Source organism: Eretmochelys imbricata, chromosome 5, assembly GCF_965152235.1.
Source record: "Eretmochelys imbricata isolate rEreImb1 chromosome 5, rEreImb1.hap1, whole genome shotgun sequence".
NCBI classification, from domain to species: domain Eukaryota; kingdom Metazoa; phylum Chordata; order Testudines; family Cheloniidae; genus Eretmochelys; species Eretmochelys imbricata.
The window spans coordinates 49,990,621-50,003,829 of NC_135576.1; positions in this window are offsets into that span (position 1 = coordinate 49,990,621).

The following is a 13,209-nucleotide window of genomic DNA, read 5'->3' on the forward strand; positions in this document are numbered from 1 at the left end:
CAATGGGAAGATAGCCAAGACAAAGGCAAACCAGACAGGAAGGGATCCCTACCTGGCAATGTTAGGCCATCATAATACAGCTTCCTAGGGAGTAGACAGTAATCCAGCACAGGGACTGATAGGCTGAAGAACCGAGACTCTGCTTTCCATGAGGGATAGTCTTCTACAGCCCAGTGGAGGAATGATGGTCAGAAAACAGAATCAATTAAGAGAATGCCAAATGAGGCAGGCAGGCTGCTACAGAGGAGCCAAGGCTCTGAAGCCACTATGTACAGGTGAGTAGATCTGAGTCTGGCCATTGAGAGCCATACAAACAAAAAGCAGGCAGAAGGGGTGGGATAGGGAGGGGCCCCACTTCCTCTGATCCAGGGACCCCACCAAACCCTAATTTGCCCCAGCTGCATGCTAGCTGCAGTTACAGCACCTCTGTAAAAAGTTCTTAATAAAGAGCCAATTTAGTTTTAGAAATAGGAAGTCCTTTCACATCATTACCCAGCACACAGTACCTGAAACACTGAATGTCACATTTACACGTACAACTAAAGCTACAAGAAGCCTGCTGCCAATATGTTCTAGCTTTTATGTAAGGGGGGAGGGGCAGAATTTCAAAATAGCTCAGCATCCAACAGCTAAATGACGAAGCTGCTCGGTGCTGAACACTTTTGAAAGTTTTTGGCCATTAAAGTAGCTCAAATTGTGGTTACTGAGCTGCCTTTTGAAAGTCTGGCCCAAGATTTCTCAACTTCAGCTATTCTGCAATGCTGGTCCAATTCATCACACACGTTGTTTCAAGCACTTCAGATCAGGCATTTGCCACATTTGTCATACACCTCTCTAGTATAATAGTCTGAGCTGGAGGGGTGGCATGGTGTTACAAATTTCACGGCTAAAACATCTACCTATCGTGAAAATTGCAGGTTCAAATCACAGCAGGGCCCATTGTGTCTATTAGTAAACTGAGTCTAACACAATTTATTGGTTAGGGTTCTTCTTGGTGGAGACTCTAAAAAACTGCTTATGTGGACATTTGTATGAGTTGTGTAAGTGTATTGGTAGGTATCCACCATCCACTCTGGAGGTGGATGTATTCCGTTGTTGCTGTATTTACATATGGTAATTGTGGATCCTTTGGATAAAAGGAACTATTTAAACATGAGCTGGTTTATTGTTTAAATCTACATCAGTTCTCAAATACACTAAGCTATACTAGTCACCTCCTTTTACGTGCACTCCCTATTCAGAACTCAGCTTCCACATACAAAGATGTAATGAGAGTGTTGGATAGGTTGAATACAAGAGCTGTTACATAACAATGATTTGGCTACAGTGATTTTTTTTCTTTAAAGGGACTAATGCATAGTTATTTTGAAATTGAATAAAGCTTTGCACATTCAGTCAGTGACAGTATTGGTAAGGGCAATAGGGTAGGAAAATAGAAAAAAGCCTTACTAGTAGTGAAAGGTGGAAACACATTTCTTAAATCACTACTGTGCTGTACCCCCGGCAGAACAATCAGTGCATACGACAGCTTCAGAGTTCACTGTAAATACAAGCCTTTGCATTTCATAGGACCAAATTGTGCTGTTGCTATTCAGTTCTTCCTCAGGCAAATTCCTGTTTAAATCATTGAGTTAAAAAACCTCAGGCTCTCTCAATCAAAAGTAAAATTCAACCCTGTATCAGTTCAAGTGTATAATATGTTTTTTTCGAAGCATGAAAAAAATGAAATAAGATCTGAGACTATGTCTTATTCCAAACATACTAGATAGCTCAGGAAAAATTAAAATTGACAGGCCATCTGTAGACTACAGTCACATTAGATCTTAACAACTCAAGGAAAAATGTAGATGGTGTTGAAAGATATGAAGCCTGGCCTCCCACCCACTTCCAGGCTGTAGTGATTCTGTGCCTGGAAAGTGAATACATTGCAAGCTCTGCCAAGGCTTTGCAGCATATTAAAATGGAATAACTGAATATATTTTTCAATATAACAACACTCATGTTAAGCACTTGGATGGTCACTATGTTGTGTGAATTTTGTAACAGGTCTGTGGAATTTGGCTGCTACTACCGAGAGTGATTTCTGGACTTAGTTCAGTTACAGTCAGTGCTGCTGTTGCTGTAAATCACTTGTGTTATGAAAGAATTTCTGCTAGACTGGCTGCACTAGCAAGGCAAAATGATGTAGATTAATCAGTGACATCTCATTCCCCACTGAAGAGCAGGAACAGAGAGATGAATTGCGGAAGCAATCCCAAGAAACCTAGCGCTGTGTCAGCTTCATGTTTCCATTAACCTAGAAACTCTCAAAAGCTCCTGTCCCTTTCCTTTTTTTCTTAAACCTTCTTAAAGACAATTTAAATACGCACGATTAAATCCTGACCTTATTTAAGTCAATGGCGTCAGGATTTCACCCCTAGTATAATGACAGATTGTACCTTTACAATTGCAGAAACCCTAGCAAGAGCAAATGTTTTGCCCGCTACATACTGGTGGTGAACCTAGACAATGCTTCCAACAGCACAGCAGCCAACAGTTTGAGGAACAGAATGTCATGTCTATTTGAGACACAATGGCATTTCAACAGGCAAATCTATCCCAGCTAGAATTTAGTTAGGGCAGCAGGACTAACACTGACTCCTGCAGAAAGTACCATGGGATAGTCAATGCTCACAAGTGGGTGGGATTTAGATTTTATATCTCATCTGAAAGACCACACCTCTGTAAGCAACCCCATAAATGGGTTGGATCACTAGTTCTGTGCTGGATCACAGGGAAGAGTGATACTTATGAACTCATCACTACCACATTTTGTAGCATCCTGATACTTCCTATATACTTTTCAAACAAGAACTGATGAAGCATAGAATCATAGAAAGGTAGGTCTGGAAGGGTCCTCAAGATGCCATCGAGTCCCCAGGCCCACACACACTGAGGCAGGAACAAGTTTACCTAGAATGTTCTTAAATGTTCTTTAAAACCTCCAATGATGAGGGTTCCGCAACTGCCTTTGGTAACCTATTCCAGTACTTAACTATGCTTATAGTTAGACAGTATTTCCTAATATCTAACTTAAATCGCCCAGGCTGCAGATTAAGCCCATTACTTCTTTTCATACCTTCAGTGGACATGGAGAACAATAGATCACAGTCCTTTTTATAGCAGCCCGTAACATATATGAAGATTTACCAGATCCCCCTTTTAGTCTTTTCTCAAGATTAAAGATGCTCTTTTTTTTAAACTTTCTCCATAGGGCAGGTTTTCTAAACCTTTTATCATTTTTGTTGTTTTCCTCTGGACTTTCTCCAATTTGTCCACATCTCCCTAAAGTATGGTGCTCACAACTGGACACAGTACTTCAGCTGAGGCCTCACCAGTGCTAAGCAGAGCAAGACAAATATCTCCAGTGTCTTAGATACAACATTCCTGTTAATACACTCCAAAATGACATTTGCCTTTTCGCAACTGTGTCACATTGTCGGCTCATATTCTCTTGTCATCCACTATAACCTCCATATCTTTTTCTGCAGTAGTACTGCCTAGCCACTTATTCCTCATTTTGTATTTGTGCGTTTGATTTGAATTCAGACCCAATTCAAGAATTTGTCAAGGTCATTTTGAATTCTGATCCTGTTCTCCCAAGTGCTCTCAATCTTTCCCAGCTTGGCATCATCCACAAGTTTTATAAGCATAGTCTCCACTCCATTATCCAAGTCATTAAATAAAAATATTGAATAGTATGAGACCCAAGACTGATCTATCTGGAATTCCACTTTGACAGGAAACCACTGATAACTACTCTGAGTATGGTCTTTCAACTCAGTTTTGCACTGGGGATGAGGCCAGGTATAGCAGGGGATGTAGGAGGGGGCTCTGGGCTGGACGGAGTGTGGCAAGGGTGCAGGAGGGAGTGTGGAGTGAGGGCATAGGGAGGGAGTTTGGGTGCAGAAGAGGGTTCAGCGTTGGGGTGCAGGACAGGGTATGGGGTGCAGGCTCCGGGAGGGAATTTGGGTGCAGGATGGGACTCAGGGCTTGGGAAGGGGGTTGGAGTGACGACTCTAGGAGGGAGTTAGTGTGTGGGAGGGAGTCCCGACCTGGGCCAAAGGGTTGGGGTTTGGGAGGGGGTGTGGCTCCAGCTGGGTGGCGCTTACCTCTGGTGGCTTCTGGTCAGCAGCACAGCGGGGCTAAGGCAGGCTCCCTGTCTGCCCTGGCTCCGCACAGCTCCTAGAAGTGACAAGCATGTCTGACTGCTAGGCACAGGGTCAGGGGACTCTGCGCAGTGCCTGCAGTTGCCGCCCCCACAGCTCCCATTGGCCAAGGTTCCTGGCGAATGGGAGCTGCAGAGCCGGTGCTCAGGGCCTGGCAAGCACACAGAGCCTCCCTGGCCCCTGCGCCTAAGAGTTGGACATGCTGGGCACTTCCAGAAGTCGCGTGGAGACAAGAAGCCTGCCTTAGCCCTGCTGCACCGCTGACTGGACTTCTAGCGGCCCAGTCAGTGGTGCTGACCGGAGCCGCAAGGGTCCCATTTTGACTGGGTGTTCCGGTTGAAAACTGGACGCCTAGCAACCGTAAGAGAGTCGCAATCTCACATTCCATCTAAATTGCATCAAAACAATGTAATATCTGACTGTTAAGGAGGCTTTCTGTCCTAATAGTACCCACCATCACCAGATAAAGAAACAGGTCTTAAGATCTTTAAAGAAAATTTTGTTTGATAGCATTCTGTCTAGCTAGAAACCACTTATCAACAGTTGTGATTGTGAAATTTATACTTCTTTATTGTTTTGCCTTTATGATCCTAACTTCTCTGTTGTTTATCTGTATGATTTCTGTCTGATTCTTTAATTGTGTCGATCAGTTGCATAACTAATTTTGCAAGATTTAAATCAACTAAGGTGGTGGGGTCTGATTGGTTAAAGAATTGGTTTGTGATGGGCTAGGACTGATGAAAAATACTGTTTAGTAGTACTTTAATTTAAAATGATGGTTAAGGTATATCTAAGCGGGACTCAAGTTTAACTATATAAACTGGGGTCCAAAAGGAAGTTCTTTGGAACCTAACTCTAGGGCACAGCCCAAGATCAGAGCTGCCAGACCTCAACACCCTGACAATCACACCATGAAGAAACTGAAGCCGCAGATGATCTAATCTTGACAGGCCATCAAGAAAAGTTTGTCTGCCTTATTGAGAGTGGTGAGCATTGTATGCTTAGCATGTGTATTCTGTTTTAGTAACTGTTAATAATTAGAGGTGAAGGATATTATTGTGCAAGTCTCTTTCACTGGTAAAAGGCCCAGCAAACATGCAGAACATTATGCCCTGAGCGCTAGGAATTGGGTAAGGGTAGATGCCTTTTGCACTGAGCCCTAGGAACTGGGAAAGGGTCGGGGAGCCTAAATTAACCGGGTTATGCCTTGAGCCCACGGAAGGGTAAAGGCAAGGTGCCCTAGAGTGGGTGCAGGTAACAAAGCAGGCCTGGAAGACCTACCTCCACTGTTCCTTCCTGGGATGGGGTGTAGTAGGACCACAGGGTCTCTAGCCAGGACTATGAAGGGCCAGGTAAGCCCCTTCACAGCCAGAGAGAGGGACTGAGATCATATTGCCATCTCTACCAACCCTAGCTGAATCCCAACCACCATCTAGGATGAAACGGGATCAGACTTTAACAGCAGCAGCTCCAGCTCATCTCAGCTAACTTCTCTTTTCCCCAAGAGGACTGTGGTTACCATCTGTGATACCATATAAGACACTGTCAAACAAGGGGTTTGTTCCTTCTAAAAACTCTCTCAAGCTAAAGAGAAAGGGATGTTGTTAAAATGAAGGCCTTAATACTTTACATTTCAAATGCTTTAGCTGTTGTTCCTTTTCTTTATCTTTAATAAAAGGTTAAAAGGATTTTTAATGGTGTGTTTGCGATGGTACTAAGCAGGCTCAGGTCTCTGTATGCCAAACTGGGGACCTTGTTTAACACTGTTTAACGTTGGACAGTAACAAGGTTACTTTAACACCTTTAGTCAATATATTACATCTAAATACATACAATAGATCTTAAGGTCCAATCTGGCCAACACTTACTACTGAGAATAGTGATTTCCCCAGTGAGTTGTTCCACTGACTTCTGTGAGTAAAGATGTAAGGAGGGTAATGTTCATGTGATTAATTGTGGTAGTAAGCATTACACCTGGAAAGTAGCGTTTACTGGACCAGGCTCTAAATTTTATTAACAAGCAACAGAATTAGGGTTGTCAACCCTCCAGGATTGTCCTGGAGTCTCCAGGAACAAAAGATCAATCTTTAATTAAAGATTATGTCATAGAATCATAGAATATCAGGGTTGGAAGGGACCTCAGGAGGTCATCTAATCCAACCCCCTGCTCAAAGCAGGACCAATCCCCAATTAAATCATCCCAGCCCAGGGCTTTGTCAAGCCTACTTCAAAAACCTCTAAGGAAGGAGATTCCACCACCTCCCTAGGTAACCCATTCCAGTGCTTCACCACCCTCCTGGTGAAAACGTTTTTCCTAATATCCAACCTAAACCTCCCCAATGGCAGCTTGAGACCCTTACTACTTGTTCTGTCATCTGGTACCACTGAGAACAGTCTAGATCCATCCTCTTTGGAACCCCCTTTCAGGTAGTTGAAAGCAGCTATCAAATCCCCCCTCTTTCTTCTCTTCCGCAGACTAAATAATCCCAGTTCCCTCAGCCTCTCCTCATAAGTCATGTGCTCCAGCCCCCTAATCATTTTTGTTGCCCTCTGCTGGACTCTTTCCAATTTTTTCACATCCTTCTTGTAGTGTGGGGCCCAAAACTGGACACAGTACTCCAGATGAGGCCTCACCAATGCCGAATAGAGGGGAATGATCACATCCCTCTTATCTGCTGGCAATGCTCCTACTTATACAGCCCAAAATGCCATTCGCCTTCTTGGCAGCAAGGGCACACTGTTGACTCATATCCAGATTCTTGTTCACTGTAACCCCTAGGTCCTTTTCTGCAGAACTGCTGCCTGGTCTGTAGCAGTGCATGGGATTCTTCCATCCTGAGTGCAGGACTCTGCACTTGTCCTTGTTGAACCTCATCAGATTTCTTTTGGCCCAATCCCCTAATTTGTCTAGGTCCCTCTGTATCCTATCCCTACCCTCCACTGTATCTGCCACTCCTCCCAGTTTAGTGTCATCTGCAAACTTGCTGAGGGTGCAGTACACGCCATCCTTCAGATCATTAATGAAGATATTGAACAAAACTGGCTCCAGGACCGACCCTTGGGGCACTCCGCTTGATACCGACTGCCAACTCGACACAGAGCCATTGATCACTACCTGTTGAGCCCGACGATCTAGCCAGCTTTCTATCCACCTTATAGTCCATTCATCCAGCGCATACTACTTTAACTTGCTGGCAAGAATACTGTAGGAGACCATATCAAAAGCTTTGCTAAAGTCAAGGAATAACACGTCCACTGCTTTCCCCTCATCCACAGAGCCAGTTATCTCATCATAGAAGGCAACTAGATTAGTCAGGCATGACTTGCCCTTGGTGAATCCATGCTGACTATTCCTGATCACTTTCCTCTCCTCAAAGTGCTTCAGAATTGATTCCTTGAGGACCTATTCCATGATTTTTCCAGGGACGGAGGTGAGGCTAACTGGCCTGTAGTTCCCCAGATCCTCCTTCTTCCCTTTTTTAAAAATGGGTACTACATTAGCCTTTTTCCAGTCATCCGAGACGTCCCCTGATCGCCATGAGTTTTCAAAGATAATGGCCAATGACTCTGCAATCACATCTGCCAACTCCTTTAGCACCCTCAGATTCAGTGCATCCAGCCCTATAGACTTGTGCTCGTCCAGCTTTTCTAAACAGTCCTGAACCACTTCTTTCTCCACAGAGGGCTGGTCACCTCCTCCCCATGCTGTGCTGCCCAATGCAGTAGTCTGGGAGCTGACCTTGTTCATGAAGACTGAGGCAAAAAAAGTATTGAGTACTTTAGCTTTTTCCACATCCTCTGTCACTAGGTTGCCTCCCTCATTCAGTAAGGGGCCCACACTTTCCTTGACCTTCCTCTTGTTGCTAACATACCTGAAGAAACCCTTCTTGTTACTCTTAACATCTCTTGCTAGCTGCACCTCCAAGTGTGATTTGGCCTTTCTGATTTCACTCCTGCATGCCTGAGCAATATTTTTATACTGCTTCCTGGTCATTTGTCCAATCTTCCACTTCTTGTAAACTTCTTTTTTGTGTTTAAGATCAGCAAGGATTTCACTGTTAAGCCAAGCTGGTCGCTAGCCATATTTACTATTCTTTCTACACATCAGGATGATTTGTTCCTGCAAACTCAATAAGGATTCTTTAAAATACAGCCAGCTCTCCTGGACTCCTTTCCCCCTGATGTTATTCTCCCAGGGGATTCTGCCCATCAGTTCCCTGAGGGAGTCAAAGTCTGCTTTTCTGAAGTCCAGGGTCCATATTCTGCTGCTCTCCTTTCTTCCTTGTGTCAGGATCCTGAACTCAACCATCTCATGGTCACAGCCTCCCAGGTTCCCACCCACTTTTGCTTCCCCTACTAATTCTTCCCTGTTTGTGAGCAGCAGGTCAAGAAGAGCTCTGCCCCTTGTTGGTTCCTCCAGCACTTGCACCAGGAAATTGTCCCCTACACTTTTGAAAAACTTCCTGGACTGTCTGTGCACTGCTGTACTGCTCTCCCAGCAGATATCGGGATGATTGAAGTCCCAGGATGAAATCTCCAGGAATATGTCCAACCAAAATTGGCAAGCCTAAACAGAATTCAGATCTAAAATGTCATTAAAAAAAAAGATTTAGGTTAGAGATGTGTTTCAATGGAGTTTAGCTAACACCCAGGATCAACATTGCACTTTCTTTACTTTTGTAAACCTTCTGAAAACCCAAATGTTAGAATGTCTGGAAATGAATAGTTAGGGGATACAGACAATTCCTTGCTGCCATATAATCTTTCAACACTCATTATCACCCCAGTGGACTCACATTTTAAAGTTATCACCTGCAAAAGTGTATACAAAAACTCAAAGCTGTGCCAGCTGCAATGGCTCCCTAAAGGCTACTCTGGTATCTGGGGTTCCTGATGCACCAAATCATTCTGGCCATGCCCCCTTTCACCTCCTATGCTATCTTAAATTTAACTATGGAGTGGCTAGCACTATTCCATAATAATGCTGGTCAAAAATTGCTGTCAAAAAACTTTTCTGTAAAAATTAATTAATAAATAAAAGGGTTTTTGACTAAATGAAAGTTTTCATGGAAAGTGTCTGGTTTCCTCAAAAAATTCACTTTTTCAATCAGAAAATCAAAAATCTGGAAAATGAAAACTTTTGAACAAAACCTAATTTTTTTCAGATTTTGACTGAAAATGTTTTGATTTTCAGGTTTTTGGGTTTTCAATGAACAATTAAAAACTTCCATAGAAAAACACCCTTCCCTCCCCTGCACCCATTTTTTTGATCAGCTCTACTCCATAACACATAAGATCTCAAAGCGTGATCAAGTAACAGTACAATGTATCTTGAATAACTTTAGAGATCATAAACTCATAGACTATTAGGGTTGGAAGAGACCTCAGGAGGTCATCTAGTCCAATCCCCTGATCAAAGCAGGACCAACACCAGCTAAATCATCCCAGCCAGGGCTTTGTCAAGCCGAGCCTTAAAAACCTCTAAGGATGGAGATTCCACCAGCTCCCTAGGTAACCCATTCCAGTGCTTCATCACCCTCCTAGGGAAACAGTGTTTCCTAATATCCAACCAAGACCTCCCCCAATTAAACTGAAACACCACAAAATCTCTCAGAGAACATCTATATGAGGCTACAATCTTTCTTAAAAGATCTATATGATGAAGCTCTCTTATTCTGAACACTTTTGACAGGTGCACCAGAGCTGGTTAGCATGTACAACAGCATAGTCCTGCTAGGAGGCGAGGCAGGCATGTACAGGGCTTTACGAAATGTCTTAGCTAACTGAAATAAGATTCAAAAATGAACTGGGACAAGTTCTCTAAGCAATCCAATCCCAGTCTATGAAAGCTAAATGTAACTTTGAAATCTGATGCAGATCCATTAGAACATAGGTCCTGGCACTGGAAGCAATCCAAGTTACTGCTTTTACTGTTTCTATGAGATTCACTGATTATGAAACCAGCTGTATGCATAACTGGAAGTCACTGTAAATGATGCTGACATTTGTTTCCAAAATATTTCATAATATTTGTATACACCTTTAAAGTCTGAGTAAAAATAATCTTTGATAAGTACTCTTATTCACAGTTAACATCTATAGCATTAAATGCACAGTAAGAGGCTCCTGGTGATTATAAAATGTATTCATTACATGAAATTAGTTACAAGAAAAGCATTTTTCTATTTCAAATAAATGTCACGGGGACAATCATCATGTTAATTACACACGATAGCCTGGCTTTTAACTGAGCTTAGTTTCTTATCCATAATCAAATATATCTGACACAAGCATGGTACTAAGATGAAGTTATTGCCAACTAAACACAGGATTTTTTTAAATGGTAGGGCTATAATGAGGAGAATTATTTAACACAGTAAAGCAGTGAGTTCAGTCTAGGCTTTCATCTTAAGATTAAAATTTTCTGCACTGAATTAACTAACTGTGGCAGTATAGAAAAACTAAAGACCCAGCCCTATAAATCTTGCTCACAGGGATGATGAGCTTGGCTTGCATCATCCCTACCAGGGACTTCAACTGAAGTTGCCCTCTATATATAACTCTATCCCTGCTTCTAAAGAAGGTGGGATGCTGTGCTCCACGGCACTGCCCTGGACAGAACCTGGGGATTTCCATAAAGAAAGTAATATACCTGGGAGCTTTATGTCCCTAAGTTCTGCAAAGGACAATCCCATGGAGAGCAGCACCACCCCTGCCTTGGCAAGTCTTGAGCTGTGAAGAAGTCCATATGTGCGGGCCCCTTCATGGCAGGTACTGAGCAATAACGTGAGACCTGCAGGAGCCATGCTGTCACGGGGGAGAGGGTCCAGTAAAGCTAGAGTCATCTCTACAGAACAGTTCCATTTCCAATAGGTACCCTTAGACGGATGAGATTTATGTCAGTAAACAGATTTCACCACACACACACAAATAGAAGAAAAAAATATTTCCATTGATAATTGAAGTTTACAGATGGGCAACGTAAGATAAATGCTGCTTGAGAACCTAGAGTTTGATTTAAGGGTACTTTGTATATTTTGACATGTGATGTTGACAATTTGTGTTTTACAAAGTTTGGAGAGGCCTGAGTTCCAAAGTCCATAGCCCCCCTCCCCATGCTTCTGTCACCAGAGGATTTTTCTGCAAAGAGACTTTTCTTCTTGCCTCATCCTTTGGATTTTCCCATAGGGTGGAACCATCTGGCTGAATACTTCAATGGAACTATTTGCATGAATAAGTGTTACTTGAGACAATCTTGTCATCCCATGTCCTATCTGTCTTATTGTCCATCTTCTTTTCTTATTATTTGTTTTTACTTAGATTACAAAATCTTCAGGGCAAAGATGGTCTATTATATGTTCTTTAAGGAATCTAACACACACCAGGGACTATACAAATAATACATAACACACCTGGTGAGTAAGAGATGCAGAATGAGGCCCCAAGTTAACATTAGTTTTCTAGCACTGAGTACACAGGAATATTGGTTTCTATCTTATTATGAAATCTCTATTGCAGATAGGATTTGTGATTTTCTAATACAGTTATGAGGAACAGAGAAAACAGGAGCATTTGAAAAAAGAAGACAGTTTAGCACTTCACTCTGACTAAACTATGAACACCACGGGGTAGTCATGCTCTCTTTCACCTTTAAAAAAAGACAGCACAATATGTTAACAAGTATCCTGAAGGGCATGTACATAAAACTATGCCTCAGCATACAAGTCCTGCACATATGATTTTATACCGGGCAGTAATTTTTGTTCTCATTGCATACAGAAAACAGTGATTACTATTAAAGAATCCTCAGAGACATCAGCTTTTCAAGAGAAGGGCCCCAGGCTGTATCAAAAATAAGTTGTGCTCCTTTTTTGTGGGTAGCCCATCATTCTTTTCAGTGCAACAAATTCCAGCTCTGTCTATTCAATAGAGCAGAAATGGATTTGATCTCCAAACTTTTGCCATTTTGTGCTCAGCAGTTTGTATAAATAAAATGACTGTAGTGCAATGACAGCAAGGGATATTATTTCTGCAGTCCTCATTTGGCTGAATTCCTGGCAGCTTCCAAGTGTTTTTGAAAATCCTGATAGATCAGTCAATCCCTTAACATCAGACTGTCCCACCTGGAGCACTCAGGGGATGTGTGCAGGACTAACAAACTGTTTTTAAGTTCCCTGGGTGGCTAAACATGCACTGGGCCTCAATCCCATGGAGAGCAACTGGCCACTGGCACCAATAATATCTTTTGAAAATTCCAGCATCACTACATGAGTTGTCTTGGGCTGTGTCATCCAAAGGAGATTAAGTAGGGCCCTTCCACTCACTGATGAAGGGAAACCATTCTTTTCTTCTCAAAACATGTTGGGTTTTGGGAAAGGGGTTTATTTGTTTTATTTTTTTAAAGACACAGAGATCTCTTGTATTGGATACAGTCATATATTTGAACAGCTAAGGATATGTCTGATGTTAATTTATCTTGTTTTAAGCCTCATCAGAACATTTCTTTGAACTCTCTCTGCTGTAACTTTTACTACTGATAAAAATATACTGGACCTCCCCAACTTCAAGGCTGAAATTAAACTTCAATTAAAAGTAAAGTGGAGCATACAATGTGCCTTATTTTCTACAGCTTGTTCAGCATAATGGTGCTCTGATCCTTGTCTGATGTCCTCAGGTGTTACAGTAGCCCACATGCTTGCACTGCAGCATTCAGTTGTTCAAATATGGAATGGAAGCAATGAAGGAATAATTTTTTTCCTCCATTAGTTTGCAATATGGTGTCACTGCAGTCACATGGGGTGCAGATAGGGCGATCCCATTGGAGGAGCAAGAAACGTTCAGAATCTGGGGTATGGCTGTCAGTAAGGAAGCTCAGTAGCAGTTGTGAAACTACATATAGGAGGCTTTCATTGTGGGCAGACTACCTAGTGGGAGACACCAATAGCCAGCTGGAGCTCACTGGGGAGGAGGCTATAAATAGGGGATGCTGGAAACAGCCTGG